The following is a 9,092-nucleotide window of genomic DNA, read 5'->3' on the forward strand; positions in this document are numbered from 1 at the left end:
AACAAAGAAGCCTTTATACAGACAGTAATTTATGTTCAATAACCTATAATTTTGACCTTGAGGTTGAAGGTCAAGGTCATGAATGTACGAGACACATTATTTCAAGGTGAAATGGCCATGTGCCAAGTATGGTATATTTATGTCGAAGAACAAAGGACTTATGCCACTGACACGAATCCATGTTTTAAAAAAAAACTTACAATTTGGAAAACACAAAAATGACGATTTAGCCCAAACGCACGTTTATAACTCCTGGTCAATTTACACTTTTCAGACGATCATACTTTAATAATCGATATTTTATCTTCTAATTGTTCCATTTTTTTTATAGTTGGAAGCGTTTTAAGAAAATCTGATCTAGCAGTATAAGATACCAAAACCACTCAATGACAGAATTACACTGAAGGACCAGAATAGACTAGACACGTTTGGGCGAATTCTTTTTAATTAACCCAAAGTTTGTTTTACCCCGACGGTACCAAAATTACGTACAAACGATCACCAAACAATCAAATTTCGAAATCAGAAAAGACAAAAACTACGAAATTTGGCACATTTGAATCCATAGCAACCACTGTCAACAATTGAAAGAAACAGTTTAGTTTTGATACAAGATCTAATGATCATAGAAATGTTGGTAACTGGACATTTAAGAAGTACTTTAAAATAAAAGTAATTCATTTTGAGATAAATATGTGAACATAAGTGATCAATACAGAAAAAAGAGGTATTTTCGTCATCATAGCAACGCTATTTGAAACCAATATCCCAAACATGTTTTTTTTTAAATATCAATTTAGGAAGCCTGGAACTTTTTGACACTCAAGCGAAATAATCCTAACTTGGATGTTTATGTTTGCTATAAGCCTCCAAAATGTGTCGAAAATTACCCATCTACATCTGGCCCAAGGATATCCTTCAGTATTATCCTTACTGACCGATCAAAGGACATCCTTCAGTATTATCCTTACTGACCGATCAAATTTAATTTTTAGAAATGGTTTAAACATACTATCAATGCAATCATCTTCACAAAACAATTATAATAAGTTACAAAATTATTGATCTTACTACATAATTGATGATTTTTAACCTGCAAAAACACAAATTTGCAAGAATAAACAGGGCCACCCGTTTCCATGGCAACCTAAACATGAAAATAAATTTACAGTGCATGATTGTGTTTTAGTCATTGATGTACACAAACGATCCAATATTGAAGTGAATCCGCACCCACTACATGAAATGGTTGGTCTATAAAAAAAAGAATTGATCTTAAAATAATTAACTCAACGTTCTGTGAGGAATCCCCATGCATTTGAATTCTAGACATAAGCTTTTTAAAAATCTGAGGCCATCCTCTTTGATATTTTTCCTAAGAACATATTTGTCTGATTTCGTTGTACAAAATTTGCAAAATTATATGAACCTTATTCAGGTGAATTTTACCCGCACATGTAATGACTGTTAGTCATAACTATTAATATTATTTATTTGGCATTTACCTACTCTATTGCATGCCCCCGTCATGTGGCCCCGTAAGTCTATGGCTGTCCTCAACAAAAGAAAACTAGTATTCACCTAAACGGTAAAACTGTGTTGCGGAAATTTTTACCATGAAAATTCCAGAAATTCGGAAGACATTATATTTACAAGTTAACTTCTGGCTTAAAACATACATGCACCTGCAGATACCGCAATACCTTTTAATCTTTATATAGTAAATATTCTAATAAGCTCATTTTTCATGGTCAATTCATAAATGTTCTCAAGCTAATACTATCTTGTAACTTTTTAATAATTTTCTCAATGTCAATTTGATAAATTTTATTTTTTTTAATAAAAGGGGAAAACTAGATGACAAACCATATCTAAGTCTTTTCTGGTATACATTAAAAGTCAAGTGAGTAAATAAATTTTGGTAAACTGACAAAACACAATTATCTACATCTGAAAGACAGAGTATCCGATATTGTAGATCTATCTGACCTGGATTTACAATTATAATTGTTTTCAAATGAATAAAAACTTTTTTAAAAAGTGTGTTTTTTTAGATTTCTTGTTAATTGAGCAGAGATAGTCGGCAATAGTAATCTCTTACGTTAATTTCAAATGTCTCGTTATCAAGTTGATTTCGAACAACTCATTCTCAAATAATCTTTTGTCATTAAAGATGTGCAATAAAATGTAAACTGTCAAATTTGTTTACAGACAGATAAAAATCACTTAATTTAGCTGACTGCACAATACATTTTGTCAATACATGTAGTTTTTGAACTTCGCACTGTCAAAAATGAACCACTTACAGTAAAACGAAAGTAGAATGCACCGTCATATATTCCAACCGTCGACATGAAACCATGGAGGCACGTGACAAGACTTAAATACCCTATTCATACCAAAGACAACGATAAACTTAATTTGTTACGATACTCCTTTATCCTTATGACATACTATTGGGTCAGCTAGTGGGGGAACTAATATGAATATGTTCATGAGTACTCCGACATCTCTCGATATTTCATGCTTTGTACTCACAAGTATTAACGAAAACGCCAAGGTCGGTACGACACTAAACGAAACTAATGCCATTAATATACCAAGGATTGTAATAGTTCGTTTAAACCGTTTAATTCGTTGTACATCTGTGTTGTTCGAGGTTGTGTCACTGGTCTGATTTATTCCTCTTGTAATTTGTTCTTCGTTTCCAAACTGGTTTGGATCAATACTCTTGAATTGTTTCCGTAGATGTATTATAACTTTGCCATATAAAATGACAATTGAAAAAAAATCTTGTACATCGTATAGAAATACTTAAGAAAACAATTATCCAAAAGTTGTTCTTAAATATATCTTTTTGTTTACATGATATGGAATTTGTGTCTGATAAAGTTAGAAATACAGATGTGTTAAAAATAATCAGAAAAAGACCTGCAATAATACAAATAACATTCACATTTCTAGTCCATGTTTGTTCTTCAACAATATCAGTGACTGTCATAGCACGATATCTTTCTATACAAATGAAAAGAACCTGGAAGAGCGAGTAAGTATTGGAACTAGATACTACAAGGGTCCCTAACACACAAATGTATGGCAGAAAAATGTCTTTCGATTGTAAATAGAAATTGGCGATGACCATCATGGGCGCAATGCATGTCACTGTGTTGCTCAGTCTTAGAAGCAATATCAAATAATCGAATCTTCTCGATCGAAGGTTTTAGATTTCAATAAAATCACTATAAAGCCAGAGAAGTAAAGTATAATGCCGATACCGATAAAAATAAAAAGAACATTTGCCCCGAGTTTGGCAATGGAAGATCTATGTCTACCACTGTATGGTTCTGGAAGTCCATTTTCTTTTAAAGATACCTACAATTTAAAACATAACATGCTAGATAGGATTAGCAAATTTACCTTATATTGATAAAGAACAAAAAACAATCATAAAACGAACATCAAAACGATAACAAACGAAAAACAAAAACAAAACAGAATGAAAGTAAACAAAAAAAAACAAAAACAAAAAACAAAACAAAACAAAGACTAAACATGAAAAAAACCTATGAACAATGCTCACTTAATTGATACCACATTTCCCATTTGATAATATGCATCTTTTGACCTCAAAATTGATCTGGATCAAAATCTAAAAACAAGGTTGCACAATTGTAATAATTACGTTATAAAGGATATACGAAAGATTCTTTAAATTTCATTCAGTTGTATAAAATGAATAATGTGTAAGAGATGTCAAAGAATGATGAAGTCCTTATTTGTTGATGTAAGGTATAAACAGTTCAGATTAAAAGTTTCGTATTTTCAAAGGTAAAAAAACTCATTTAATTGCATTCATTAATACAAAAAGAGTAACGGATAAGAGATATCGTACCCATGAAAGACAAAGTTCATGTTTTTCCTACGTGGAACTCCTAGATTTGATTTGGATCAAAATCTAAAACAGTAGATGCACTATCGAAATATGGAATAAAGATTCTGTGAAAGATTCATCAAATTCCATGGATTTTCTATGGACAAACTGTTAAAATTTATTAAGAGCTGAAAGTAATTTTTTTTCCACATTGCGCGCGACAAAATATATTTGTTTAAATTTGGAAATACTTTTTTTTCAATAAATGCAAAGCGCCGCCAAATCCTCTTACAAAATCAAAGGTTGCTGTCTAAATCTGTGGCTGAGATATCAAATGTCGCACACCAGAAAAAAGCGTTTTGGATCGTTTTTGATAAAAGTTTACTGTAACGTAGCACAATTTCAATACAGTATAAAAGGACAAAATTTCACTTGTCTCATTCCTGTTTGTTATATAATCAGTTACCGACTTATTTGTTGGCAAAAAATACTGAAGCATAAAAAAGTTGAATACTTCAGAGATATTGACACATACATCATGCAAATAATATAATTTTTTTAAGTGTCTCAATACATGCAACGCTCAGTATATTTGAACAGACACAGAAATGGACTAAAAGTATGAAAGCAACAGATCTCCCCTTCTTTTACAACTGATACACCCTCTTCTTCTTCATACTTTGACTTTTTGACAAACGTGATGACTTTGACTTTCAAACTGTAAACTTTCCCATTCTTAGTGACAACATACCAACATCTTCAACCTTTTAAGTATACATTTCACATTACCGCCATGCATGTGGATTGTAAACGGATTTTCTTTGTAAATCAAGGAGACTATCAAATACCAGTAGGCTTCTAAGACAGAGGCATGTTCATTCTATATAGAATCCCGTATATGTCTGGCATATTATTTTTCTTACAGAAACCATAAGCCTAACTGACAGCTAATTCTTTATATATTCTTATCAAAAGAGGAATAAATCAACCTAAATTGTAAGTTCAACGCTGCACGTTCATTTTGGCAAACAAGCAGAAATTTATTCTAACTATATCAGTGCTTCAATTATGAAAGCCTGGAAAAATAAAAGTATTGACGTTTAAAACTGTTCTGAGGTCATCCCTAAATTCAAGAAAATTTCAAGGGAAATTTTGATGGGATGGGACTGTTCCTTGACTTTTTTACAATATTTTTTTAACTAAAAACCATAAAAACTGTACTTAATCAAAACCTTTAAGACTGAACTTAAAATATTATTAACGTATTGTAACGTGTGAATTGAAAACCCAATTTTAATACTCATTCTGCATTTCACTGCTCCCATAATTTTCTATTACATATGTTCTGACTAGAGCTGCACTTACATTGTGGCAAACAGAGAGACATACGTTTCAAATACATACATAATGAACCATGTACAATACTAATTAGTAAATATGAACGCTATTTTTGTGTTAACCCAAATTTTATCGGATAGAACGACCCATATCAGTCATATCGTTATGTGTCTCGTATCTTACTAGTATTTGCTTGTTCTCGATCCGTAAAAGTATCACATTTGAAATTTGCCTTTAAAATTTTATATCAATTGAATGATACCCAATTTCGATCCTTTATATCACATACAAGTAAGTTTTTTCTAAAAAGCTAGCCGTCTCTTAGCTTTATTTGTAGTTTAAGATACTTAGTATATTGACTTTTACGATATTTGAGACAATATTTCTGTGAGTTACATACTTGCTTCATGTAATTGAAGGTGAAAATGTTATTATAGTTGTCAAAAAACCAAAATTAAATTGATTAAGTGAAGAAATGAATTAATTAATGAAGTAGTAACAAAAGATTGCTTATGTTTCTTTTGTTATGGTAGATACTTAGGTAAATTTAGGAGTCACAACAATAACTGCTCAATGAGAATTGGTAATTCCCTGAACGAAATTCCTCCTAGTGAAAGTAGGAAAGTAAATGTTCAACTTTATAGGTAACTTACTAAACTGATATGTTGGATTAATTGTGTTAGTGTGAAGATACAAATGTTTACCTCAGCAAATCTAAATTATTATTTTTGTTCACAAATCATATTCTGTTTAAACTGTCCATCATTATTCGATTATAAAACGGCGTTTGGTTGGAAGTCGGTCGGAGGACTTTGACCACAGAGAAATATTGACCAAAACGTTATAGTATAATTATTTTTTCTCTCATGATATCTGAGAAAAAAAGTTGATTTTTCTGGGCTTCTACATATGGAGAATTTCTTTTTTTTTGTAAAGTTTCGCTAAATTTGTGCAGCAGTATCGGATGACTTATGAGAAGGGTGAAAAGCGCGAGAAATGAAGCTGTATCGTATATTTTCGGTAGATTCCGCATACCCCAGTAACAGGTTTCTATATTTTTTCATCGCAAATATTTTTAAACACACACAAGAAAATTATGTTTGTCTATGTTATTCTAAGTTAATATAATATTATATTCATCTCATAAGAACATTAATTTTTTTCTGTCTTCTAATCTTTTCTATAGTCGGGTTTATCGAGTCGGCATCCTGTGCCGAGTGCGGATTCTCATCCTCATTTCAGCCAAACAAGCGACTTGCCCAATCAGTAACCGTTATTTCCTTGAATGTTATTCACGAAAAGTGACTAGTTCCCCGCGTTTAGCTTTCAATTATTATTCCGTCTCGCATAATACAAGGAATATCTTTCCATAATCTTGAAAATTTGATGGATATTTCTGTTTTCAACAAATAGTAAATGATTTAATATTTCACTTGTTGTAAATGACCAGAAATTTTTGGTGACAAATGTAAATTTTAATGTAGCAAAATCATTTCAATTAATTTTTCATAACGTTTATTTCAAAACGAAATTCTGTTCTAGGTAATAAAAGAAAGGACTCGCGATAAATTGTGAAGTAACTTTCAGAAAATGATTTTTTTTGTAATTAAACATAGACTCAGATGCGAAATAGATTCCAGGTTTATGGAAGGTGAAATAATGAATAAAAAAAAAGATTACTGAAAAGTAAGTGAAACTATCAATGTTATGACAATCAATTTTTCTTTCAAGTTACAATACAATATGTAAGTACCAATTCATATTAATTCAAAAACAGCTAATGGCCTTAGTGATGCATGGTTGATAAAAACCTCACTGAACTAACAGTGATGTTATTTTGGTCTACATATGCTACATTTCTATGTCAAGAAAAAATGCTTTCTGTATACAGATCTGTAACATACATGAATCACCTACAATCAGATTTTTTAAAAGTCACACAGCAGATGAAAACCTTGAGTTTAATCATTAATTTAATAAATTGATTTTGTTACCAAAGACTATGTTTTTCTAATTTCGCCCTAAAATAAAACTTTTGACTATTTGAAGGCATTTATATGCATTTCAAAAACAGATATGTTTTTCCGATCATTTTGTTCTTGTTCATAAGTGAGATATAAAAATAAACAAAATATTCATCGGTTACAACACCTTCCTAATGTCCATTGATACACATAAAATCGGTTTTAAAATGACTAAATATTAGAAGCACACGACATACATCCGTCCTTTGTTTCCAATTATATGATATACTAGATTTGCTCACCTTATCAGCCAATTATTTCACTTAGCACATGACGACGACACTATTATCTTGTAATGATTAGCACTGTTGTAGTGATAAGAAATGGTTTGCACACGTTTCTGATACAGAATAGTGAAGGATAATCATTGTAGTTTTGATAAAGATTTGTAATCATTGAACGAATGTAAAGTTTCTTTATAATTAAGTACATCTCCGTCTAAGAATCGGGAAAAATGTGTATATTATGTGGCTCATGAAGGTAGAAAACGATTTGATTGCATTAGCCAAGTATTTATACCTGATAACCTCCAGAAATAACATAGAAGTGTTATATCAAGTTAACATCGCCCGTAAAGTTGCATCACCGTTTCGTACAGTTTTTGGTGACGGTTATTTTTGTTTAATTATGATTACTTATTAAAACTTATCCAAACTTTTTGAAATTTTAAAGCATCGTTTTTAGTGGCAAGGAGGAAGGCCCTATACTTTATGATATAGGTTTCAGTTCCACCCGTTTTTGAAAGTAAGGGGCTACAAGGAAGAAAATAGGTGCAGTCATTAGAATTGATAGAAAAAATGTGTTTCTCCGATTTTGATGCCAATGTGTTCCTTTTCACATTATTTTTAAAACGATGATTATTTTAACCGTTTTAGAATCAAGGGGTTTAAAATGGAACCATGCCCAAAAAAAGTTAACTTTTAAATTTTTTGTCCGATTTTCAACTTATCTTTTGGATTCTTTATGAAAATTCCAGTCTGCGTTTTTCAGGAAGACATCAAGTAACTCTTACGGTTTTTGAGTAATAAGGGACCAAATGGGCCACGCCCACAAAATCAACATTTTAATTTTTGATACTATTTTGATTTATTTGTTTTATTGGAGTCCTTATGAAAATCTCTGCCTGTGTTTTCTTATCAAATAAACAATGTACATCTCTTACGGTTTTCAGTGATATGGCCGAAGGCAATGTTTTTGATAAGCAACCTTAAAGCAGAACTTGTTTCGCTTTAAATTTAATTTCCCATTCTGTGCTTGATTATTTCAAATCTGTTGTGTTCATAATGAATTGTAAGTTTCTATCGTAAAGTGCGTCAAAAATTGATATTATGTCCCATCTTGCCCCTAAAGCACATGCTGCGCTCCATGAAGATCTTTAAATATCGTTAGAAAACAATTCACGGATAGACATAGAAATATCTTCATGCTGATCTATTTTGTTTTCAGTGGTAATCCGGACAAATGGATGTCGAAAAGAAGAACTACTAAACATTTTCCGCCTCTTCGTTCCAGATCAATACGATGACAAACTTGGCAAGGCATTCTTATATGTAATAAATATGCATGAGCGTTAGAAAATACTACATAGTTTGAATAAATTGATTGATTGATTATTGGAGTTTAACGCCCGAGCAGCAATATTTCAGCTATATTCAGGCGATGAACATGAAATGGCTGATAAAATGAACATGAAATGATGATGATGATGAAATGGAAAAAGGGATGGGACACAAGAATAATAGGGTCGACAAATTTTCATTGCCACAAGAAAAAGAGAGGGATGGGTAGGGTCGGGCAATTTATCCTCCTGTGGCGGAGCGCAAAGGTTCCTACTCCTATCGAATACCACAGCAGGGTTC

This window comes from Perna viridis, chromosome 1, assembly GCF_037379345.1.
Source record: "Perna viridis isolate PV_CMFRI_1.1 ecotype Kerala chromosome 1, ASM3737934v1, whole genome shotgun sequence".
NCBI lineage: Eukaryota > Metazoa > Mollusca > Bivalvia > Mytilida > Mytilidae > Perna > Perna viridis.